At 42.8% G+C, this 27,290-nt stretch overlaps 1 protein-coding gene and 1 pseudogene across 1 annotated transcript in view; one reads left to right on the top strand and one right to left on the bottom strand.

Annotated features, from left to right (window-relative positions):
• LOC124795795 (nephrin-like) overlaps positions 1-27,290 on the bottom strand; it is a 718,423-nt gene that overhangs the window by 449,327 nt on the left and 241,806 nt on the right. The gene's annotated exons all lie outside the window — the stretch shown is intronic.
• On the top strand, positions 19,206-19,323 carry LOC124796708 (annotated as a pseudogene).

Genomic DNA, 27,290 nt, shown 5'->3' with positions numbered 1-27,290 from the left:
CATAAATACAGTCAGCACGCTGCAGACTCATCAGCATCACCTGACGACGGCGGAACGATAATTCCTCGAATTATTTTGGACTTTCAAAGATTGGATATAGTAGTACACCCGAGTACCTTGGAAGCAAAATATACGCCTGGAAATCAGCAGATAACAGTTCACCTACTTTTTTCCATGTATCTCATTTTCATCTGATTATTTCATTTGATTTGATTTATTACTCATTTAGAGACCTATTGCCTTACATTTTAAAACAGGTCGTTCATTTTACAGCTTTTTGTGTAGATTATAACCACATCCCATACCACGAAGAGCAATTATTGTTTCCAGCAATTACAATGGAACTAATAATAAATTAAATATACGTCAGAAATGCAAAGAAAAAGAAAACAATATGATGATAGATGATAGGAAAGACTTGGATAGTAGAGAAAGAGAGGGAGAGAGAGAGAAATATGTTACTCTATCTGAGCCAGCCTGGTCTGGACGCATCTGATCTACTTCGAGTCTTGCAGTCCCGTTTCGCTATAGTTTAATTTATGGATGAATATTTCTAAACACTACTTACAAGAACAATATAACTATCATCTAGATTGTAGAAAGCGTAGTGATTTGCGAGTGTAAGGTATGTTATTTCTTGGGGTTATTAATTCACCTTCCGTTCCTATATTATGTGTCTTGAATTTTACCTGTTAATTTACTTGTGCATCTTTACTGTATGATTAAATGATCATGGCGTCCTCTTGGGTATAATATTCCGGAGGTAAAATAGTCTCCCATTCGGATCTCCGGGCGGGGACTACTCAAGAGGCTGTCATTATCAGGAGAAAGAAAACAGGCGTTCTACGGATCGGAGCGTGGAATGTCAGATCCCTTAATAGGGCAGGTAGGTTAGAAAATTTAAAAATGGAAATGCATAGGTTGAAGTTAGATATAGTGGGAATTAGTGAAGTTCGGTGGCAAGAGGAAAAAGACTTTTGGTCAGGTGAATACAGGGTTATAAATACAAAATCAAATAGGGGTAATGCAGGAGTAGCTTTAATAATGAATAGGAAAATAGGAGTGCGGGTAAGTTACTACAAACAGCATAGTGAACGCATTGTTGTGGCCAAGATAGACACAAAGCCTACGCCTACTATAGTAGTACAAGATCATATGCCAACTAGCTCTGCAGATGATGAAATTGATGAAATGTATGATCAGATAAAAGAAATTATTCAGGTAGTGAAGGGAAACGAAAATTTAATAGTCATGGGTGACTGGATTTCGACGGTAGGAAAAGGAAGAGAAGGAAACGTAATAGGTGAATATGGATTGGGGCTAAGAAATGAAAGAGGAAGCCGCCTGGTAGAATTTTGCACAGAGCATAACTTAATCATAGCTAACACTTGGTTCAAGAATCATGAAAGAAGGTTGTATACATGGAAGGACCCGGGAGATGCTAGAAGGTTTCACATAGATTATACAATGGTAAGACAGAGATTTAGGAACCAGGTTTTTAATTGTAAGGCATTTCCAGGGGCAGATTTGGACTCTGGCCATAATCTACTGCTTATGAACAGTAGATTAAAACTGAAGAAACTGCAAAAAGGTGGGAATTTATGGAGATGGGACCTGGATAAACTGAAAAAAACAGAGGTTGTACAGAGTTTCAGGGAGAGCATAAGGGATTGACAGGAATGGGGGAAAGAAATACAGTAGAAGAGGAATGGGTAGCTTTGAGAGATGAAATAGTGAAGGCAGCAGAGGATCAAGTAGGTAAAAAGACGACGACTAGTAGATACTGAATTTAACTGATGAAAGGAGAAAATACAAAAATTCAGGCAAAAAGGAATACAAACGTCACAAAAATGGGATCGCCAGGAAGTGCAAAATGGCTAAGCAGGGATGGCTAGAGGACAAATGTAAGGATGTAGACGCTTATCTGACGAGGGGTAAGATAGAAATTGCCTACAGGGAAATTAAAGAGACCTTTGGAGAAAAGAGAACCACTTGCATGAATATGAAGAGCTCAGATGGAAACTTAGTTCTAAGGAAAGAAGGGAAAGCAGAAAGGTGGAAGGAGTATATAGAGAGTCTATACAGGGGCGATGTTCTTGAGGACAATATTATGGATATGGAAGAGAATGTAGATGAAAATAAAATGGGAGATACGATACTGCGAGAAGAGTTCGACAGAGCACTGAAAGACCTAAGTCGAAACAAGGCCTCGGGAGTAGACAACATTCCATTAGAACTACTGACAGCCTTGGGAGAGCCAGTCCTGACAAAACTGTACCATCTGGTGAGCAAGATGTATGAGACAGGCGAAATTCCCTCAGACTTTAAGATGAATATAACAATTCCAATACCAAAGAAAGCAGGTGTTGACAGATGTGAAAATTACCGAACTACCAGTTTAATAAGGCACAGCTGCAATATACTAACGGGAATTCTTTACAGACGAATGGAAAAACTGGTAGAAGCCAACCTCGGGGAAGATCAGTTTGGATTCCGTAGAAACACTGGAACACGTGAGGCAATACTGACCCTACGACTTCTCTTAGAAGAAAGATTAAGGAAAGGCAAACCTACGTTTCTAGCATTTGTAGACTTAGAGAAAACTTTTGGCAATGTTGACTGGAATTCTTTCAAATTCTGAAGGTGGCAGGAGCAAAATACAGGGAACGAAAGGCTTTTACAATTTGTACAGAAAGTAAATGGCAGTTATAAGAGTCGAGGGATATGAAAGGGAAGCAGTGGTTGGGAAGGGAGTGAGACAGGGTTGTAGCCTCTCCACGATGCTATTCAATCTGTATATTGAGCAAGCAGTAAAGGAAACAAAAGAAAAGTTCGGAGTAGGTATTAAAATCCATGGAGAAGAAATAAAAACTTTGAGGTTCGCCGATGACATTGTAATTCTGTCAGAGACAGCAAAGGACTTGGAAGAGCAGTTGAACGGAATGGACAGTGTCTTGAAAGGAGGGTATAAGATGAACATCAACAAAAGCAAAACGAGGATAATGGAACGTAGTCGAATTAAGTCGGGTGATGCTGAGGGAATTAGATTAGGAAATGAGACACTTAAAGTAGTAAAGGAGTTTTGCTATTTTGGGAGCAAAATAACTGATGATGGTCGAAGTGGAGAGGATATAAAATGTAGACTGGCAATGGCAAGGAAAGCGTTTCTGAAGAAGAGAAATTTGTTAACATCGAGTATTGATTTAAGTATCGGGAAGTCGTTTTTGAACGTGTTTGTATGGATTGTAGCCATGTATGGAAGTGAAACATGGACGATAAATAGTTTAGACAAGAAGAGAATAGAAGCTTTCGAAATGTGGTGCTACAGAGGAATGCTGAAGATTAGATGGGTAGAACACATAACTAATAAGGAGGTATTGAATAGAATTGGGGAGGAGTTTGTGGCACATCTTGACTAGAAGAAGGGATCGGCTGGTAGGACAAGTTCTGAGGCATCAAGGGATCACCAATTCAGTACTGGAGGGCAGGGTGGAGGGTAAAAATCGTAGAGGGAGACCAAGAGATGAATAAACTAATTAGATTCAGAAGGATGTAGGCTGCAGTAGGTACTGGGTGATGAGACTTGCACAGGATATAGTAGCATGGTGAGATGCATCAAACTAGTCTCAGGACTAAAGACCATAACAACAACAACAACAACAACAAAAATTTCCTGATATACTAAGTGTTAAATCACAAATGTTACATCTCAATGGCGGTCTAATGCCCGCGGTACGGATATACCTGTTGTTTGTACTTAAGCTAGAACAGTTTTACAGGACTTATTACATTAAACTGTTTATTAGGATACGGTTTAATTATTGTAGATGTTGTTTGAGGTTGTGTGTGGTATGTGTTGGTGAAAGTGTTTGCTATTTGAGTGACTGTGTGTTTCGGGTCTGCTGCCTCTATTGCTGTGTTGGAACTGCTGTCTCAGACGCTTCGTCTGCAGCTCGTGGTCGTGCGGTAGCGTTCTCGCTTTCCACGCCCGTGTTCCCGGGTTCGATTCCCGGCGGGGTCAGGGATTTTCTCTGCCTCGTGATGACTGGGTGTTGTGTGCTGTCCTTAGGTTAGTTAGCTTTAAGTAATTCTAAGTTCTAGGGAGACTGATGACCATAGATGTTAAGTCCCATAGTGCTCAGAGCCATTTGAACCATTTTTTTTTTATCTCACGCGCTTCGTGTGTGTTGCAATGTTTTGTTATACTGCCATGTCTGCCTGAATTCGTCATGTAATGCCATTGAGATAACATCAGCCATTTTATTCACTACTTGCCACTCGTCATTGTCTCTTACTGCCCGTATCATGTCATGGTTGTTTGATGTGCTGCTCTGTATCGGTGGCAGTGAAAATGTATGTGTTCTGAGTATCCATGTTCCCCACAGGTACAAGTGGCACTCTGGCTGCGGCCTACGCGGTATAAGTGCGCTGCTGGGATTAATATGGCTCAGTCTCAGACGTTCCCTGATGTCCGGGAAGAACTGATATAGCCTACGGTCCTTATCGCTTAACTTTCGCTCCCTTCAACAGCTATCCAGTCGTCATTTAATGAGTTGGTGCTTCTCCATAATGTCCTGTCCGGTCATTTCGATTACCTTCTCCTGTGTCCCCCTCCCCGGCCAGTACATTGCAGCCCGAAACGGAATGATTATTTTGATAGGGAAGGATCCAAGCACGACGCAGAGAGATTCCACTGACTTGGTGTTGAAAGCTCCTTACCAGGGCACTTCTCTGCCTCGCCACTAGATGTTCCGATTCGTCACCAGACGTACTCGGTGGGTCCATGCACTGGCTGCAAAACAGACTACAGTCACAAAGAGCGCATAATGGTAAATTGTGCATGATCTTGGCAGCCCTGTCAGTCGTTGTTCTGATGTGTTCGTCAAAGGACTATCGTTCGTCGAGTTTCACACCAAGATATCTTGTTTTCCGTTGTCTGCTTATAGTAATGTACTGTAGTTTTATGGTTGGATAACTTTGTACTGTTCCTTCGAGTAAAACATAAATTGTTTTGTGTAGATAACCCCCCCCCCCCCCCCCCCTTGTATCATTTCGTTTAATTGTTTGGTTCAACCGTTGGCTGCGGAAGGGATAATGTACCCTGTAATGGAACAAATGGCCTGTCTTTGCTCTACAGATTGTATAGTTATTATTTACAGTTTTAGTGATTTTCTAATGCGCTACGTGAGCTAATGAAACTCTGGTTCATTCTTCGTCTCGGTTCATGTCAGTCAGCACCAGTGGGTGGCAGTGGATCAGATCTGGTGAACTAGATAGCCAGTTCATGCCATGGATGATATCATATAAAGAAATTTAGTATTGGTGGAGAGGATGTTGGAATCCGTTGGGCCTCGAGTTGGACCTCGTACATATACGACTGGTGTACCTTTCCATGTACTTCTGGCAATTAACAGTATACATATGTGCCTACTAAATAATGCCTCATCATACATAAAACAAACGACGACAAAATTAGTCGCTTCCTTCGACATTTCTGTTGTTGTATTTGTTATGAAAAAATGTTCAAATGTTTGTCAAATCTTATGGGACTTAACTGATAAAGTCATCAGTCATTAAGCTTACACACTACTTAACCCAAGTTATCCTAAGGACAAACACACACACCCATGTCCGAGGGAGGACTCGAACCTCCGCAGGACCAGCCGCACAGTCCATGACTGCAGCGCCCAGACCGCTCGGTCAATCCCACGCGGCTATTTATTATCATTTTTGCTCCCGACGCTTCTGGAAACTGAATTGCAGTTCATCCGTAAATGGGAATTTACCACTGGTTAATTTACTCGCAATTTAATTTCAATGTCGATGAGTAAGTTAACGGATAAATCTCTTCACTGCCAAGCATATGAGCTACATACTCAGTGCTCTAAACCTGTGATATATTTTGGCGAGAGATTTGCAAACCGGAGACTCTATGTGGGCTTTGTGCACGTTATTATATTACTTCGTACAGTTAATACCAGGTCTGTCACCTTATGTGGTGGTTCCTCCTTTTTGAGAATGGACAGTTGTATGATGAACATTATTTGTGTTTACGAACCATCGCGAAAGCCTTTTATGTGATACTTCGTGGCACATTCAGAGGGTCTGTAGCTGGCTTCCTACAAGGCTCCAAATGATGAACATTGCAAAACCAGATGTGTTGTTCTGGTGGTAGTAAGCTCAACGCTGTAAACTTTAGAGGGAGACTGTACTCACGATATAAATACCACAGCTCCGACATTATAGGTCTGTAAGTCTGCAGGCTTTCGTGGTCGTTGTCACTAAAGTTAAAATAGTCTGGGTTACTAGGCTGCGTCACATTTCCTCCTAAAATATTCGACGAGTCGACCCTCTGCTGAGATCTTCTTCAGGACCATACAGTCGCCACTATTGCTAGAATACCATATGATCCTGAAGAACATCCCAGCAGGGGGTCGAAACTTCGATTATTTCAGAAGGAAATATGACGCGGCGTAACAACAGAGAAGATTTTAACTATTATAGGTCTGACTAACTTTTTCATGCTGCCGTTTAGTAGGTACCTTTTCGAAGCAGAAATTACTCTCTACTATACAAATAGTACACATGCGATCTGTGAGGAAGTGCAGATGGCCATTATACTGATTTCTAGTATTTTTTCTTTCATATTTGTTTTTCTCTCAAATAAAATTGTGCATTACTTCTGTACGAAACAAAAAATCACGGCTTTCGATACCTTGCCTGAACCGTTATCCGAACGTGGGAAGGAGTAGAAAAAGTAGCAGCCTTCCTGAAGAACTTGAGAATCTACATCCCCTCCGGACGTGTATCATCAGCCCGCCTGTGGACCCTGTTTGGGAACTGCGCTCCGTAACAGCAGGTGCAGAGACCAGCGACTACAAGAAGGGATGTAACGGGGGTGATGAGGGAAGGGGAAGGGAGGGTCTGTTTTTGCCGCTGTTGTTGTGGGGGAGGAAGGACAATGTCGCGCTACGGCGCCCTCCTGTCCTCTCATAACCGCTGCATACTGATCAGCCGATTAGCATTCATGCTGGGTACCTCCCGTGATTACTGGTCCGTCGCTGCGTGCAGTCCCCGACGTCGACAAGGAAATCTGTAATCTGTATTGCACGCAGGCGCGTCCGTGGGAGGCAGGCAAGAAGATGAGAAGTAGATATTTCTCGACATAAAAGAAGTTGAAAAATGGAAAAATAAACAATTACGTCAGAGTTTTTGCTATGAAATTCTGGTTTCGGGACACAGTATTTTCTTGCTTTGATTTCTACCAATAAATAAATCAATACACGACACGGATTAGAGTTCCTAATAGGTCTTTCTTATAAGAAGTTACGGGTATATATATTAAAATGGTACGTGAAGGTAGCCTGGAAAAGAATGGGGAATGCTGAAATGTTGGTGAAGGTAGACGTGCGAATACGAGATAACTGGTAAAGTGGACACACAGTGACATATGAGATGAATATAGATTCAACGCCACTGATGGCGCATGTATGAAAAAGAATAGTAGAATGTTTCATATGAAGCATTGTACTGAAAGACATGGAGAAGTAATAAAACAACTCGACTCGCACTCAGTCGGATATGAGTTCAAAACATCGCCGGTCATTCTTCTTGAGGAATTCCATCGATTTCCTAAATAGGTGACAGTGAAGGTCGGTGTATGGCCTTGGAAAAGAGGTAAAGACGTATCCGTTTTCTGTTCACGTCCTTTGCTATCGGAACTTGTGTTCAGTGTTTAACGATCTAGGAGCTGACGCAAAGTTAGACACGCGTCTAGGATTTTATGGATCAAGAAGATAAATTTTGACAGTATAATCTTCAAACTACACTGCACCTGGTGTAAACCTGACATATTTCTTCTCCCATCAATCTGACATTAAGAGTTGGCACAGTGTGCGGTGTGCTAATTATTAAGAACGTGTAGGTTTCACATAGATTCCCTACCTCACATATTAGTATTTATGTTCGTTCATCCATGATGCTGATACGTAACACACGAAAAGCGTTATAGAGCGTTTTAAATCTGAGTCTGCAGTAAGGCAAATGTAAGGGAAAAATTAAAGAAATGATGCCATTCAAAACATATAAAGCGAAAGATAAACATTGAGAACAACTAAGAGAAACAAAAGAAATTAAATGAGGCACTAGATGAGGACATACTTATAATTAAAAGAAGAATTATGAAGAATGGTGATGTAAGATATTAAGGCCGTTTCTTGAAAAAGTGAAACAAAAAATATGTCGCAAAAGAGGCTAAGTTATGAGTGCTGGGAGTTAAGTTAAGGCCTCTTACAACTGTGATTACAACCCAAAGTATAATATAATATATGAAACTTCTGATGCTAAAAGAAGTGCTATACCAATAAAAGACAATGCATATTAGTGCCTCAAGCATTTCAGTTGTTGACATATGAAGCTTAGATCGGCAGTGCTGAAGAGACACTGCAACACTGTAGCTTTGTGGCTGTATTTTATCTTGTACAAAGTGAACACTACGTGTTAGTCCAGTTACTGGCTATCTAACTGCGTATGTGAAGTTAGAAAAATACAACTGCTTGCTATAAAAAAATAAACTGCAGTGTCGCCTACTGAACTCGTGGTACCCATAATTGCGCAAAGAAGGTATTTTTTTAACTCTGTAAAAATGCCCACTGTAGACTTCAATCTTATTGAAGGAGATCATGAACTACCATAAGAGTTTCAATGAAGAAGACTGTCTTTCTTCCGAATTCGGATGTATATATACATATCGTGTGATGTTATAGGTACGCCGAAGTATCTACAGTAATTGGAAATGTTCATTTTCACAACCACTCCACAGCATCATGAATCAGTGTGGAATCCTCAGATGACCGTCAAATGCTCGAGGGAGATACTCCCTGACAACCTCACTTCTTCAAGTTGTAGTCACATCTCCCTTGACTTGCCCTGATACGGTTCAGCTTCGACCAGGTTTGGCGTGATAGTTTGAATCCCTCAACCTTCTTTGTGGGATCTTTAACCAAGAGAGCATTTTTGGGTCGATATGCGTTCCAGTGTTGTCTGATACTTTGTGAATCATTCCGGAGTTGTTTGCATGCTTTTAGACGAGTTGTTAGTGTAACTTTTCAGGAACTATACAAGAGAGAGTTCTTTGGAGAAGTAATCTTCTTCGGCAGGTTTACCTTAGGTGCTCTCCTCCTTATATATTTCGGACTAATACTAGAACAGGTAACCACTGAATGGGAGTAGATCTAACAGGACCAGTATTAACTCTCATGAATTCACTAAGCTTCACATAAGATTTATTGTGTCCTCATTTTTCCTCACACAGGAGGACAATTTCCCTATTAGAATACACAAGATCAAGTGTAGCAGAGCGGAGAGTATTGGTGTCTGCATCCCAGCCGCTTTCGGTATTCGTGCGAAGTAGATTGACTCTTAAGACAAGTTTAGATGATTTGAAGCGCTACTGTATGAATGTCAAGGGTCTGTCTAGAGTGATTTCTAGATATATTCGATTTTGCCTAAAAATATGTATATACGAGTATTTAGCGTTATAGGTTCGAGACTGAAAAGAAATCGAAGACTACACATTGAGTGCAAATTACATCAAGCACACTTGTTATTCGCTGAAATTTAGTAAGGGTTTTTAACAGATACAAAACACACATTCCACTGCATGTAATAAAACGCTGCTACACACGTATCAGATGACACGATCGGGTTTCGACGTAATTTCACGTCTTCTGAAGTGAAGTATGTTCTGCGAAGGAACCAGTGTGTAGCCGCTCACAAAGAAATAGCCGCTCACAACGAAGTGAGTTTTAACATCAGTACCGCGTTATTGATTGGAAAGTGAAGATAGTCAACAAAAGAAAAAAGTTTTCAGACAGGGGAAAACAGGAGATATTTCACGTTCTGCTCTAAACCTACTCAAAACAGGAGAAACTAGATAATGTGAAATATCATACTAGATAATGTGAAATGTCCTTTCATGATTTTTTTATTATCTTGATTAAGTAATAGGACGTCGGCTAATATTATCGTAATTACATGTAAATTTTCCACAATCACTGAGTTGTATAAACATTTAAAAATACGGAAAAATGAAATAAATAGGATAGCCACAGGATAGCAAGTTATTTACTTTTTTCTGATGGGAATAAATTTAGCCTTCTTTCTTTACATTTGCTGTGTTAATGAGACACCCTGATGTCACGGCACTGGAGTCATAATCACAATAACTGTGACTGAAGTTCTGGGTTTGTTATTCCTATACTATTTCTAGTTGTTCTCCAACATGACTGCTCGAACGCCGAGAAGTTTTCTTTAGGTGCAAAATCATACTATCTCGTAACACTATTTAAAGGATTATTGAGGGTCACTTTTGGTCCTTACGTATAAGTTCCAGAAATCTCAGGAAACACTGACAATGTATCTTAATACGCCGTAAATCCACATTTTATCGAATCGAAGGTGATTATGTTTTGAGTAGAAAAGTTGAGAAAACATTCACAAGAAATACAACTTTTATCTTCTAGTAAAAGACAAAATCTATTTCTTTCCCTGATTACGGATTGCTACATGTAGCTTAGTTTATGAAAATACCATTCGCCAGAAGAATAGAAATGTTACTTTGTCTCAGCACTTTCAGTTATGACACTATTAATCAGAAATGAATGTTAGTATTTTTTAAATTTAAACTACTTAGAAGTTATAGCATTAATTTAAGCAATTGTTCGCAGTGCGACAAGCAACTAGTACGGTGCTAAAGTTTTCCTCTGTAGTTTGTGCAAGGGTTTCATACACTGATCATATATGACATAGTAAGAAATCTCCATAAGAGTGAGGCCCTGCAAACGCTCCTGTTCTGCCAGTCGAACGAAAATCTTATATTTTCAAAATGCACCGTCCTGTTGTAACACATCCTCTCGAGGCAACAACAGATGAGGTGTCCAGTTATAAACAGGATAAAAATTAACCGTGACTAATGACAGTCGCCAGAGTATCGCGGAAACAAGTGCTCATCAGACTGTAAGATTAGATTATGAAAGTAGAAATGTAGGACATCACATGCTGTGGTGTGTTGTCATGAGAGACAGAATCTAAACTAGATGTAGGATCACGCCATGTGAGGGCAATAAAGCGTTGCTGAGGTCCTCGCTCTCCGGTGGCGAACGGTAGTAGATCGGGTGATGGCTGCCCTAGGGCGAATGGTCAATATCTTTCTTAGTCAAGGACTTCCTAGGAACTTTTGGTGGTGGTATTCTGTCCATATAAACTGTTTATCATCTTCCTTTTTTCCTATCTTACTAACATATAAATTATTGATTTCAAGGAATTCCGTTTCATAATTAGTTATATGTTTTCAAGTAACCTAAGGACATCACACACATCCATGCCCGAGGCACGATTCTAACCTGCGACCGTAGCGGTCGCGCAGTACCAAACTGCCAAACTGTAGCGCCTAGAACCGCTCGACCACCCCGGCCGGCGCAAATTTGTTAAAACACTGTGTAACAAAATAAAAACATAACCTCTTTTAGAAGCAAGGTAGCAGATCAAACGTAAATAGCGCAAGTAATATTAAATAAAAAAGTTCTCCCGAACTTCTTTGCCGAGAACCTTGATCAGATCCCTGAGGCGTAAACGACCGAGTTTCTCGTAAGTTCCCATGCACGGCGATAAAGTTCTTCCAATTATAGGAACGCATGTTAGAATATTCGTTTGTGTCTTTATTCGGCTTTCCGTGCCCTATACACTGAGGTGACAAAAGTCGTGGGATACTTTCATACATCGTGTCGGACCTCCTTTTGCCTGGGATAGTGTAGCAACTCTACGTGGCATGACCCAACAAGTTGTTGAAAGTCAGCTGCAGAAGTACTGAGCCATGTTGAAACTATAGCTGTCCACAAATGTGATAGTGTTGCAGGTGCAGGAGTTGTACACTAACTGACCTCTCGATTATGTCCCATACATTTCCGATGGGATTCGTGTTAGGCGATCTGGGTGGCCGGATCATTCGCTCTAATTGTGCAGAAAGTTCTTTAAAGCAATCGCGAACATGTGACCAGGTCACAGGAGCATTGTCATCCATAAAAATTTCGTCGTTGTCTGGGAGTATGAACTCCATGAATGGCCAAACACAATCTCCAAGTAGCCCATCGTAACCATTTTCAGTCAATGATCGGGTCCATTCCATGTAAGCACAGCATATACCATTATGGAGCCACCACCAGCTTACACAGTGACTTATTAACAATTAGGGTCCATGGCTTCTTGGGGTTTGCGCCACACTCTAACCCTACAATCAGCTCTTACCAACTGAAATCAAGATTCATCCGACCAGGCCACTGTTTTCCAGCCATCTAGGGTCCAACTAGTACTGTCACGAACCCAGGAGGGCGTTGCAGTCGATTTCGTGCTGTTACAAAAGGCACTCGCATCAGTCGTCTGCTACCGTAGCCCGTTAACGCCAAATTTTGCCACGCTTTCGTAACGGATACGTTCGTCGTACGTTTCGCATTGGTTTCTGAGATTATTTCACGCACTGTTGCTTGTCTGTTAGCACTGACAACTCTACGCGAACGCCACTGCTCTCGGTCGTTAAGAGAAGGCCGTCGACCACTGCGTTGTTCGTGGAGAGTGGTAAGGCCACAAATTTGGGATTCTCGGCACACTCTGGACACTGTGGATATCGGAGTACTGAATTTCCTAGCGATTTCCGAAACGGAATGTTCAACGTGTCTTGGTCCAACTATCATTCCGCGTCTAAGGTATGTTAATTCCTGTCGTGCGACCATAACCTTTTCACACGATTCATCTGAGTCCAAATGACAACTCCGCCAATACACACCGTTCTTTTATACCTTGTGTACTCAATACTACCACCATCTGTATATCGCTACGGTATGACTTTTTTCACCTCAGTGTATGACCTGTAGCGATACACCCCAAATGCACCTCTGAAACATGGAGTAACAGGTAAATTTACATCTTCGACAATCAGTCACGAAGAGTTAAAATTGGGCTCATCACGAAGGATTGTTGATTGTTTCTGAGACAGTGCTAGCACTGTCAGTGCGGTAGGTAGACGTTTGTTTCGAAATATAAGGAGTTTATAAATATGAGCATCACACACATCAGTCTTTCAAGTCCTCTCCACCCCAGATAATCACTTCCGACAACTGGGTCTTACCTCGAAATTTGCGTCTTACGGTCTCCTAAACTATCTAAATTCATAATTATACGGATGGTAGGACACCCTGCAGGTTTCCATTCGAATCAGCCTTTTTAAGAATATTGGCAAGTCCTTCTACTAAAAAAAAGCAGAAACATCTTTGAAAGAAACAATTACATCGTGTCAGCTGAAAACTGTTGCCTGGACGGGGCTCGAACTTAGAGTTAATACGTTTAGTGAGATGTCGCCTCAATAATTAGAATACCTGATACCTTTTTAGGCTTGGCACAAACTTACATTGTCATTGATTGATCCACCTATGACATCCGAACACTGCAGTTTCCCTCACGAGGGAGATGGAACATATTCCAGTAGAATTAGCATTCAAATCGGAAATAATTAATACAAAAGGTTTTATTGTTTTAATGGCTTCCTTTGTGTTCCAGTACGACTATCCTAGGTCTTCCCCCTCGGCGGAGTTGTGGAAAAGTGGAAGGGGCAAAAATGTACCCAAAAAGGTGCTTTTTTCAGTTTTGTGATTATATCTCGTAAATGACTCACAATATCGAAAACATAGAGAGATTAAAAATTGTAGGGCATGAAATTCTGCATTGAATGAGACCATCCGCATCTTTTGTGAACCACCCGTTTCAATATTAGTGCTCTTCAAAATTGGACCAGTTTTACATATTCATGAAAAATTTTCGTTTTAATCTCTGTTTTTTGGTAATATCGTTGAAACTAACCCACCTATCAATAATGTCGTTCATAAAAAAGATATGGAGAGACAAATATCTGAATTCGATGAAACCAAAATTGAATTTATTGGACCACCCATTTGTGTTCAGCTCCTCATTACAGTTGGACCATTTCTCATGATCAGTGAAGACGATTTCAAATGTAGTTCTTCAGTAATTCTTATGTACACTCTTTTAAATACAGAAGTATAGCAATCTATTGTCTTGTACTTACGTAATATAGTATAAGAATAAAATACTAAAATTTTGTAAAATTTGAAAAATAACATTAAATTTTTTTTCATATATCGAGACCTAGTATCTGACAGATGTCAGAAAAAGTCCTGGCTCAAAAAAACGCGTAAGTGAAAAAATATATGTTTTAACAAAATGATGCAAAAAGACAACGCACAACCTGAGAATAATAAATGATTATGCTCTAAATAAAAAAAACAAATCAGTCAAAATTTTTGTTAACAAATTATGTTTTTTAACTCAACTGTAAAATTCGTCTTTTGTCAGATACATGGTCTCCGATTTTAACCCTCGAAATAATATAATGATACCCATTCAACTGATATGAAGGAGGCAGGAAGAGAGAGACACTCCATGAAATTAAGTAGTGGTTATTATATTTCGTAATTACAAAATTTTACAGAAATGTATGAGATGAAAGGGGTAAAAGTAGGTACGTACACAACTGTCATTGCTCCACCCGGATCCTCAAAGTCTGTAATTTCCGAGTCCGACGCCCGTCACTCGGCTCCTCAGAGTCAGTAATTTTCGTCACCTCATATATGCAGTCCAGGTCTTCGTCAACATCTGCTTCGTCAGTTTCGTCTGATTGGAGGGAGTTAGTGCATGAGTTCCCCTTGCAGTTAGCACAAATTAATGAGCCTTCCGACACCCGCACCTACCTGCACAGCCCTTGTTGCATTTGCAGGAAAGTGTTGAGAGAAGAGACTGTGGAGCCGGTTCTTTGGAGGTAGGAACGGAGTCAAGACCAAACTCTGAAGCCTGCCATCCCCAGAGAAGCGGATCCATCTCGTGTCCTATCCACATTTGTACTTATAAGTAGGTCATCAAGCAATGCTGACGAGCTGTTTCCGATATTGGTGGTAGGGATGCTAGGGTGAATCTGGATTTCACAATCGCTTTGGAAAACAGGTCGAATCGCAAATTGACTAAAGTGTCTCCTGCCGTACCTCCATAGAAGGTTGTTAAAAATTGGAGGCCAGATTCGACTAGAGCTTCAGCTTGAGTGACATGCTGTAAGAAAGGTTTGATACCTTCCAGAAGACATTTATTTTTGCCCTGACCGAAGAGTGCTGAAGTTGTGTCGCATCCACTTATGGCGTGAAGAAATGTGAGTGGACTTCCGATGATGTTTGCCAGTTTGAAACTGCTGGAATCAAATACTTTTGATGAGGTCTTTCCTCTTCCAGGTTTCAAGAAATGAATGGTTATAGAACTTGAAAAATGACGCAACTCGTCATATGCATAGTATGTATTGATATGCAAAAACATGGTGCTGTTACTTACGGTGGCAGTGACGATGGCACAAGGGCGGCGAGGTGATGCGTGATCCGTAAATGCGTCGGAGGCGGCCCAAGGAAAACGCGTCGCGGCACGTCGCACGTTGCGGTCGCGCGAAACACCGGCACTTATCGCCGTGTGGCGTGTCGTTCTCTATGGGTAAATAACTGTGTCGTTTGGCGTGCGTCCAACCCGGAAGAAAGGTGGGCACTGGCGAGACCCAGCCAGAAAAAGCTTTTACCTGGGCTGCACCTGTCCTTTTGTGCGCGGGTGGCGCCAGGCGCCACTAGAGAGCAATAAACTGTGTCACCTAGTGGGCGGACGCAGGATGCTGCCGCCTGGTAACTGCACACTCACACTATGCACAATATTCTAGTAAAGCAAAAGCTGCTCTTCCAACTGGTGTATTTTAAATTAAAATCAAAGGTGAGCTATATAAATATATTTGCCTCCAAATTATGTCATATGTAGGTTTCTGATTTTTTGAAGGTAACTTTATGGACGATTACCTTAGGAATCACAAAAGATACGCTTTTGTCATTATTACACTGACTTGCCAGTCACAACGTATACACCAAGGCAAAATAACAAGGTGCAAAAAGGCTTTACCGTTTCATAAGGGATTGCCAAAGTTGACCTTAAATTTCTTGTCACGGAATTTAACCCCGGCTTGGAACAGTTTTAAAATTTTTTTTTCAATCTTTACTCATGATAAAGTTATTTTTAAGTTCTCTGAATAAAACTGATCTTGAGACCTAGCTTTCTAAATGTGAAGTACCTTACATGCATAGCAATGAAAGTACAAACTTAGCCGTACAGAAAGGGATAGTTCATTTCACTTTTGGTCTCATCGAACGCAGAAGTTATTCCTGTATATCGTTTGTAATAACCACGGTGTTGATAGATGGGTTATCTTCAACGTTATTACCAAAAAACAGAGATTAAAACGAAAATTTTTCATGAACTTGTAAAATTGGTCCAATTTTGAAGAGCACTAATATTGAAACGGATGGTCCACAAAATATGCGGATGGTCTCATTCAATGCAGAATTTCATGCCCTACAATTTTTAATTTTACTATGTTTTCTACATTGTGAGTCATTTACGAGATATAATCACAAAACCGAAAAAAGTGCTTCTTTTTCGGGTACATTTTTGCCCCCACCACTTTTCCACAACTCCGCCGTGGGGGAAAACCTAGGATAGTCATATTGGGCCACAAATGAAGCCATTAAAACAATAAAATCCTCTGTACCAATTATTTCCGATTTGTCTAATTTTTAGGTTTAACCCTACTGGACTAACAGCAGTTCTGCCAAATGTACTTGGTTATGGACCACGGATTATCTTGTGGGAAGGATTATAAACTGCTGGCCGTTACAGAATGCTGGCCACGAAGGTAATATGCAACGAAAGTCAATTTTCCATAACCTTTATTAGATCTTGGGATGTAAACATGAGCCGGCCGCAGTGGCCAAGCGGTTTTGGCGCTACAGCCTGGAACCCCACGACCGCTACGGTCGCAGGTTCGAATCTTGCCAGGGGCATGGATATGTGTGATGTCCTTAGATTAGTTAGGTTTAAGTAGTTCTAAGTTCTAGGGGACTGATGACCTCAGAAGTCAAGTCCCATAGTGCTCAGAGCCATTTGAACCACTTTTGTAAAAATGATTAGACTTCAGCGCAACCGTACAAAGTACAGGGTGTTTATAAATTAATTATATAAGAGTAACCTTTAATTGTGAAGAGGTAAACAGCTTACAGGAATTTTTGATACACCACTGAATGCGGTATATCTTCAAGCTTTATTCCAGCCTAACACTTTTAGTTTCCGACGTTCCCGCTAGGAGGCTTGCGCGAATGATTCCAACAGTCGTCATGGAACCGTATAACAGTGCAGAGCATGCAGAGTATTGTCTGTGGATTCATGAATCCAAATCCTCTACTGCAGCTCAGAGAGAATTCGGGACTAAATATCTTAAGCCAACACCTCAAAGACAAGCTATTATTAACTGGTACAAACGTCTCACAGACACTGACTGTGCACCACTTGTGGCACAAAGTCAGGGTCGGCCAGTAGTCTCTGGCGCAGCAGTTAAACAAGTTGGGAGTCTTACATTCGTAGTCACTGTCGATAAATCTGGAACATATACTGCATTCAGTGCTATATCGAACATTTCTGTAAGTTATTTGTCTTTTTCACTTATGTATAACTAAGGACCCTGTAATTAAGAGTAGCGCCATCTACATCCAGTATTTAAGGAAATATTATACAGCGTGTTTATAAATTATGAAATGTATTGGAATGTTTATTGTTTGTGATAACGTCGTACTATTCAACCTATAAAAAGGAGAAACATCTGCCAGCATGTGTCAGAAATTCATGGCCCATTGCGACAGCAGTTCATCGTCGTGCAAAATTGCAGCTTGCATTAGTCGGCATCCGATGAGTGTCATGCGAATATGGAATTGATGGACTCAGCAAGGAGTTGCTCATTCGCATGCAGCATCACTATGGCCCCATGCGACCAGCGCTAGAGAGGGTTGACATTACTCAGACGTGCGGGATCGTAAAGCTACATCATACACGATCTGTCGTACGCAAGTCGTGGTCGTGCGGTAGCGTTCTGGCTTCCCGCGCCCAGGTTTCCTGGTTCGATTCCCGGCGGGGTCAGGGATTTTCTCTGCCTCGTGATGACTGAGTGTTTTGTGATGTCCTTAAGTTAGTTAGGTGTAAGTAGTTCTAAGTTATAGGGGACTGATGACCATAGATGTTAAGTCCCATAGTGCTCAGAGTCATTTGATTTTTTGAACTTCTGTCAGGATTTCTTTGTCAGCTGTGCTGCCATTGAGGTTGCTGCTACATCTGGAGCACCAGGCCTTTCACTATGGCGGTCACTGCTGACACTTCTCTTGACATGGCAGCAAAGAGAGAGTAGTCGATTATACCCGCCCATCGCCGACATTTATCACAATACTGGCACAAGATCGTCTTTTCAGCGAGTGTGAATTATGTGTACATCACACAATGAAAGTACCCGTGTGTGGAGTCTCTGAGCAAGACGAATGTTTCCAGACTGCAGTGGTCATCGTGGTATGGGTCCAGCATCTGCTGTGGCGGTATGGATTGCAGTGGGTGTGCACAACACTACATTTGGTTCATATTGTCAGTAATATGGTCTAACAATCATGGCGGATTGGAATATGGTTGTAGTGGTTGGTAGAAATGGGAAAGGAAAGAGACGAGCTCTACAATAAATTTCAACCAGTAATATCGAATATACTGTTCAAAAATCCTAAGAGGATAAGGTACTCGGGAAAAAGAAGGAGATACAGAAATATTACAGCTGGATTTCATCAACGTCATGCAGAGATTCTGAAATCAGATAATGGTCTGTAAGACGTACCCAGAAGCAATTTAACAACGATCAAGAGTAGGCGAAAGTTTAAAGTAGTCGTCCGGAAGAATCGATGTGCAGAGAAATGCGATACTGGGATACTGAGGAATGATGAGATGCGTTCAAAGCTGTATGAGGTTGTAGTAACAGTAATAAGGAATACCACAGTAGGGATTTCATTTGAAGTGGAACGAACATCACCAAAAGCGCAGTAACAGATGTTTGACAGTCAAAGATAGGTACAGCGAACGTAACTGTGAAGAAATACATCAGTTGGTCGACAAAGAAGGAAATACTAAAACTTTCAGGTAAAGACAGGAATACAGAGATGTAAATGCGGACTGAGGTAAATAGGAAGTGCATAGATACCAAGGCCAACGGCCTTGCCGCAGTGGCAACACCGGTTCCCGTCAGATCACCGAAGTTGAGCGCTGTCGGGCTGGGCTAGCACTTGGATGGGTGACCATCCGGTCTGCCGAGCGCTGTTGGCAAGACGGGAGCACTCAGCCCTTGTGAGGCAAACTGAGGAGCTACTTGACTGAGAAGTAACGGCTCCAGACTCGGAAACTGACATAGGGGCGGGAGAGCGGTGTTTTTTTTAAATGGTTCAAGTGGCTCTGAGCACTATAGGACTTAACATCTGAGGTCATCAGTCCCCTAGAACTTAGAACTACTTAAACCTAACTAACCTAGGGACATCACTTACACCCATGCCCGAGACAGGATTCGAACCTGCGACCGTAGCGGTCCCGCTGTTTCAGACTGAAGCGCCTAGAACCGCTCAGCCACACCGGCCGGCGGGGGAGAGCGGTGTGATGACCACATGCCACTCCACATCCGCATCCAGTGGCATCTATGGACTGAGGATAGAACGGCGGCCGGTCGGTACCGCTAGGCCTTCATGGCCTGTTCGGGAGGAGTCTAGTTTTAGTTTTTATGGACACCAAGGCAAAATGGTTGCAGAAAGAAATGTATGAGAAGAAAGCAACGATCTTGCACCTGAAGGCCAGAGAAACCTACATATTCCGCAGCATTAACAATGAAATTACAAAGAAATCCAGACCATTAGCTGCTTAAAGGCCTTGATAAATAACAGTGAATGCTAACAGGCAAATACAGCCTGATGTCTGAGCTGCCGTCACTTTCAGCAAAATAATAGTCGTAGTAGTTTTTCTGTCCGAAAACTGGTTTGATATATCTCTCGACGCTACTGTATCCAGTGCAAGTTTCTTCATCTGCGAATATCTACAACTGTTTGAATCTGCTAATTGTATTCATCCCTTGCTATCCCTCTACAATTTCAACTCCTGCGCTCACCCCCCGCCCACCAGCCTCTTCCTACTATTATTTGCTTATTCGTTCGCGTCCCAGTATGTGTCTTATCATGCGATTTCTTCTTTAGCTGCCGGCCGCTGTGGCAGAGCAGTTCTAGGCGCTTCACTCTGGAATTGCGAGAAAGCTGCGGTCGCAGGTTCGAATCCTGCCTTGGGCATGGATGTGTGTGATGTCCTTAGGTTAGATAGGTTTAAGTAGTTCTAAGTTCTAGGGGACTGATGACCTCAGATGTTAAGTCCCATAGTGCTCCGAGCTATTTGAACCATTCTTCTTTACCTCTGGTATTATTTTTTCCGCCATTTGGATACAGCACGTGACTTACTACACCTGTAATCTTCTCCATCACACATTTCAAAATCTTCTATTCCCTTATTGTCTGAGTACATGGCCACACTCCAAACTAAAACCCTGATATTTACATTCTATGTTAACGGATTAACCTTTTCCTGAAAGGCTGTTAGTGCTATAGCCATTCTGTATCCTAAATCCTCTCTACTTCGGCCATGATCAGTCACACGAATATTATTTCCCGTACTCTAGTGATTCGCAGTTTGAGGTTTAGCTATGACCCACGCGCACCAATGAGCTCCTCGTTACAGCAAACAGAGGTGCGCGCTGGCCCCCGTAAAGGAAAACAAACAGGCGCGCCCCGTGGAGCAGGAGTTCTGTGCACGTGTGGAGCTCCCGTGGGCTCATTATGGGCCCGACTGGGCAGGAGCAGGGCTTCCCACAGCGCGCGCAGGCGGCACGCTGTCTGCCGGCATCACGTACGCAGCGCGCAGACGGCGCGGCAGCGCTGAATAGCGCTTTGCAGGCGGCCACGGCGCACCGCCGCGGTGCACGCGTGTCAACTTAACCACAGCGTACGCGCGGACAATGGCCGCCCGTGACTGCGAATAACACGTCCTCAATAGACGGGAAGTCCTCCAGGGTCCGGCTGTCGCGTTCCCCCCCGGCGAGCGCGTTATGCCGGGACCACCGCATTCAGCCTCCCGTTTGAGGTATCCGTGCTAAATACTGCAACGACTCTCTCACTTTGTTCCGCTGTGGATTGTTCCTGGTCGCGACTCGTTCGCACACCTGGTTCCGGGTCACCTTGGGGAGCACTGCACAGTTTATTTAATTTTCAAGTGTTGGGCACTCGAGTTTAGCCTACTCGCGAGGATTAAAACCAAATCAATTTGCGAGTGTTACTTCTCGTGTTAAGATAAACACCTGCCCGTTGCCACGGTAGCCCGAAAACAACAAGTTCAAAGAAGGCACACTTGAGGGCACTGAGTACTTCAGGGGTTCAAAACTGGTTCAAATGGCTCTTAGCACTATGGGACTTAACACCTCAGGTCATCAGTCACCTAGAACTTAGAACTACTTAAACCTAACTAACCTAAGGACATCACACACATCCATGCCCGAGGCAGGATTCGAACCTGTGACCGTAGCAGCAGCGCGGTTCCGAACCGAAGCGCCTAGAACTGATCGGCCACAGCGGTAGGCACTTCAGAGGTGATGTACCGCCTTACATTCACCTATCAACTAATCGATATGATGCAACCTTCATACGACATTGCTACATACTTAGATGTAAGGAAATGTTACGAGTACGGGGAATATCATAAGGTGGCCGTACCGTCCAGATCTGGCGTTAGCGCAGCTGCCTCAAGGCGCATATTCCCGTACTATTATCTGGTCGCCAATCGCCTTGCGTCATTGCATGTCTGCTCACGGGAGATCACTAGCCTCACTAGCCCTAAACCACTTCAGACGATTCAGAGTAGATGCTTAAGTCTTGTCCTAGGTGCTCCATAATGCATGCGAATCGCAGACCTGCGTGCGGAACTTCAAATGCTAACTATCACCGATTAAATGAAAGACTGAACGCGGAAACTATTGGAGAAAGCTGATGCACTACGGCCAAACACTCAATACACCAGTTCTGTATCTCCAGAAAGGTGGCACCGGATAAAAGTGAATTGCGCCACTGTGGAGGCTACTCAATAACAGGTTAACCTCATGAACCACCATCTCAGCATGGTCTAATGACTTCAGGCCCAAGCCCCTCCTTACCATTCAATAAAGATGACATTATACATCACCACCCTATAAGTCCTGCCGGCCGGGGTGGCCGAGCGGTTCTAGGCGCTACAGTCTGGAACCGCGCGACCGCGACGGTCTCAGGTTCGAATGCAGCCTCGGGCATGGATGTGTGTGATGTCCTTAGGTTAGTTAGATTTTAGTAGTTCTAAGTCCTAGGGGACTGATGACCTCAGAAGTTAAGTTCCATAGTACTCAGAGCTATTTGAACCTTTTTTTTTTTTTTGGTATGTCCTGCCTCAAGGAAGGCAGTGCTTTGGATATACTGTAACAAACAATACCCCCCCCCCCCCCCCCTGGAGGTCATGGACGGCGCCGTAACGGCTGTAAGCTACGTGAATGTCATCCGCTAACCGATAGTGCTACCATTTCGGCAGCACGTTGGCGAGGTATTCGTCTTCATAGACGACAATTCGCGGCCCCATCGTGCACATCTTGTGAATGACTTCCTTCAGGACAACGACATCGCTCGACTAGAGTGTCCAGCAAGTTCTCCAGACATGAACCCTATCGAACACGCCTCGGATAGATTGAAAAGGGCTGTTTATGGACGACGAGACCCACCAACCGCTCTGAGGGATCATGCCGAATCGCCGGCTGGCGAATGGCATCGAAAAAGTTCAAAGAAGGGAAACTCGTTTTGTATTATTGTGAAATAGGGGAGATAGTGCCACAGACATAATACGTGAATTGGAGTGGCAATCATTAAAACAAAGTAGTTTTTAGTTAAGACGGGAGCTTCGCATAAAATTTTAATCAACAATTTTCTCCTCCGATTGCGAAAACATTCTGTTGCCACCCACCTACATAGTGAGGAATAATCATCACGATAAAATTAGAGAAATCAGAATTCGCAGAGAAAGATTTAAGAGTTCGTTTTTACCGCGCGGTTTTCGAGAGTGGAACGGTAGAGACAGCTCGAAGGTGGTTCATTGAAGCCTCTGCCAGTCACTTTACTGTGAATAGCAGAATAATTACGTAGAGATGTTAATATAGATATGTCCGCTTGAAAATCAGACGGTGTAAGGCAACGCGGACACCGCTGACGGTATTGTGGAGGATATTCGTGGATACTCTCTGAGTGTTTTCGTGTGGTTCAAAATGGTTGAAATGGCTCTGAGCACTTTGCGACTTAACTTCTGAGGTCATCAGTCCCCTAGAACTGAGAACTAATTAAACCTAACTAACCTAAGGCCATCACACACATCCATTGCCGAGGCAGGATTCGAACGTCCGACCGTAGCAGTTGCTCGGTTCCAGACTGGTGCGCCTAGAACCGCACGGCCACTCCGGCCAGCGTTTTGGTATGAGGGATCCGTTGACAGCGGCAGCTCGTTACATAGTAATTGGATTTCGTTTAATTGCTTACCCGCGTTTAACTTTATATACCAGACAGGCACTGAAAATATGTGCACAACAGTGCATATGTCGATAGTATTCGCTGTGTGTCCTCTTTGGAAACAAATTTGTTCCATTCACTTACGGTACTTGTTATTGACAATAGTTACGCCCACTTTATTTTCCGCTTTCAGTACTACTCGGTTCTGTTTCGAGTTTGTTTTCATAGCAGTTTTATTTGTACGTTAACAGTGATATGCAGCAGTACTGATAGGTTTGCTGATGAATAATTGGGCAATGTGCACCTCCTAAATACATTAATTGATTGAAATGGATGAACGGCACGACAACACTATGATCTTACAGGGATGACAGCCGCTTCGCAGTAGGCTCTGAGCACTATGGGACTTAACATCTGAGATCATCAGTCCTCTAGAACTTAGAACTACTTAAACCTTACTAACCTAAGGACATCACACACATCAATGCCCGAGGCAAGATTCGAACATGCGACTGTAGCGGTCGCGTGGTTCCAGACTGTAGCGCCTAAAACCGATCGGCTACACCGGCCGGCACTTCACAGTACTTGAACGTTTTGGTAACTGCATATTACAAGCTTGTTGTTATCATATTCCAACAGATTAAAAGGTAACTGGGTAATAAACCGAATAAATAAGAACAACGTTATTACTCCGTAACTAGCTACCGCAAAACATGAGTCCACGATATCGAAATACCCTTAAACAGCTTCCGAAATTTTGTAGCTGTAGTTCGGGTTGGCCCTGAGTACAGCATGTACCAAATATCCAGAGCAGCATATCCTATTAATGTCATATAGCATTTACTTATGTACGTGTTGTCTGTTCTTTCGTAAATGTCCGAAATAACAGACATCACATATATAATTGCCTTGACGGTCATTTCCGAGCATTCAGTACGGATGTACTCTTCTTCCGACCTCTCGAAGAAATCTGCATGAAGCTGTGACCAAAGAGGGTAATGAATTGGGCCGCTACGTATGTAGTGTGCCTGAACTTGGGTCGTGTTCGGATAGCCAAAGCGGTTAAGGCAGCCCCTCGCGTAAAGCGGGAAATTCGGTTTCGAGTCCCGGTCCGGCACAAATTTTCACTTACGACCACTGAATTTATTTCAATGCCCCATCGCGACTAACGTCAAAATTTCAATTTAGTCTTCGTATAGCACCCGGACCTGCAGAGTCAGTCACCTAATTAGGAAAGGTATTTCTGTCCTTCGCGCACAGTGGCACTTTTTCTTCGTGAGGCGCGAGAGATCTGTGTTTAAATGTGTTTGGTAAGTATAGCCGATTGTAATAGACGTATGTAGTGTGGTGTCGTGTTTGTGTTGGAAGTTGACGATGATGATGAGAGTAGGGCGTGAAACTCTGTGCCGGCACGTGGTCTGCTCCTCTTAGAATAGCACCAGGGGAGCCACCGAGCTTAATGTCTGCATGTGATGGTCGGATCGTCATCAACAGTGTCACATGCCCTCACTTCAAGGGGCACAGCGGAAAAATTGGAAATTCCATTCACGACATTGGCGCAAAGTCAAGGAATCAGGAACGCCACCGAAAGCCCTCTCATTTGGCGTAAAAACAAAGGGAAAGCAGTCAACAGCACTTGGCGTATCAGGCTGGTACTCGTTCAAGTATTGACCAAGCCCGACATTGCTTAAGTTCAGTGATCTGGTGAAAACCGGTATATTCAACGAGTCCGACTTCTGACGTCATTCCAGTTACTAAATACTACGTGTGATAAAATACGCTGCTACAGGTTATTTTGAGCTGAAGTACATAATGTATTGTTTTATCAAATCATACAATCTATACATCTTATAAAAATTGATGTACGTATATATGTATGTATATTTGTACGGAGTGAGAATTATTGAACTATATGAAATAAAGTCGTCATAACTTTTGAACGGTTCGCGTTAGGATGTCCGAAATGCGTTGTTGGCCGCAGGGCACGGTGGGAATTCGTAAACGCTATGTGGTTTGGTTTAGCGACCAAGCCCACTTCCATTTTAAGGGATTCCATCACTAAGGAAAACTGGTTCAATTAGAGAATACGCATTTCGTGATCGAGAAGCCTGTTCACGATCAAAGGGTGACTATGTGGTTTGCAGTGTCCAGTCACGGAATAATCGGTGCTATATTCCTTGATGGGACGGCGACTACCGTACGGTACGTGAAGGTTATCGAAGATAACAACATCCTCATTATCCAAAGTGACCCTGATTTCGACAAGATGTGGTTCATGAAAGATGAAGCTCGACCCCATCGAAGCATGAAAGTGTTTGAAGCCCTGGAGGAGCACTTTGGGGACCACATTCTGGCTCTGGGGTACCTAGAGGCCACTGTCATGGGCCTCGATTGGCCGCCACATTTTCCGGATCTAAGCACATGCGACTCCTTTTTGTGTTTCTGTATTAAAGACGAGGTGTATAGAAATAATCCCGAAACCATTGCCGATATGGAAACAGCCATTCAGGAGGCCATCGACAGCATCGATGTTCCGACACTTCAGCGGGTCAAGCAGAATTTAGCTATTCGTCTGTGCCACATCATCGCCAATGATGGCAGGTATATCGAAGATGGCATAACCTAAATTCGAATATCTGTAGTGATGTTTACATAATGAATAAATGTGTGCATGCCGTATTTTGTAACTAATTTACGTTTTTTTTCATATTGTTCGATAATTGTCACCCTGTATGTATGTATACAGGGTGAACATTAATAAAACCGACGAACTGCAGGAAATAATTTCTGACTGGAAATGGAGAAAAGGGTCCCATGAACTTGTCTTCGGAAATTGACGGTGTACGTGCAACAACAAATCATCCCGTAAAACAGTACAGTGCTGTGTCGCATCCACGTCACAGTAGATGTCGAAGAGGCCTCCATGGGATTGCAGGTGATAGGGACAGTAGTCGTCTCAATATCCTGTCGAACCTCCAAATCTGGTGTACGCACAGTCCGCAACCTCCGCGCACGCTCGTCTGTCTGAAACGACCCCTGATCACATAAAGACCCAAAATTGGCCTGAAATAATGTGTGATGTGACTGGGGTCTCTGAGATACTTGTTTTGGTACAGCCGACCTGCTTCTCGACCATTTCTATGTGCTTGGCCGTACACTAATACCATCTCGGCTTATTCCCAACATGAACACAAGACTATCTGCAGCTTGCACGACGCTGCTTCAATCACATAACCTGCAGCACACAAGGAACACATGGCACCTGGTCAGAGGAATTGTCACCGGTCAGTGTCATCCACTGTGGCAACGATACAATTCCGGATACATGTTCATAGAATCTTTCTTCCAATACATCGTCTTTGCAGTTTGTGGGTTTTGTTAATGTTCGGCCTGTATATGTAAGTATGTATGTACACTATGTGATCAAAAGTATCCGGAAACCCCCCAAAACATACGTATTAGGTATATTAAGCTGTCACCTACTCATAGGTACTCCATATCAGCGACCTCAGTCGTCATTAGACATCGTAAGGGGCAGAATGGGGCGCTCCGCGGAACTCACGGACTTCGAACGTGGTCAGGTGATTGGGAGTCACTTGTGTCATACATCTGTACGCGAGATTTCCACACTCCTAAACATTCCTAATCCCACTGATTCCGACGTGATAGTGAAGTGAAAAGGTGAAGGGACAC

The sequence above is a fragment of the Schistocerca piceifrons genome, chromosome 4, assembly GCF_021461385.2.
Source record: "Schistocerca piceifrons isolate TAMUIC-IGC-003096 chromosome 4, iqSchPice1.1, whole genome shotgun sequence".
Classification (NCBI taxonomy): Eukaryota; Metazoa; Arthropoda; class Insecta; order Orthoptera; family Acrididae; genus Schistocerca; species Schistocerca piceifrons.
The sequence above is the reverse complement of the archived record's forward strand: the minus strand, read 5'-3'. Positions and strand labels throughout refer to the sequence as shown.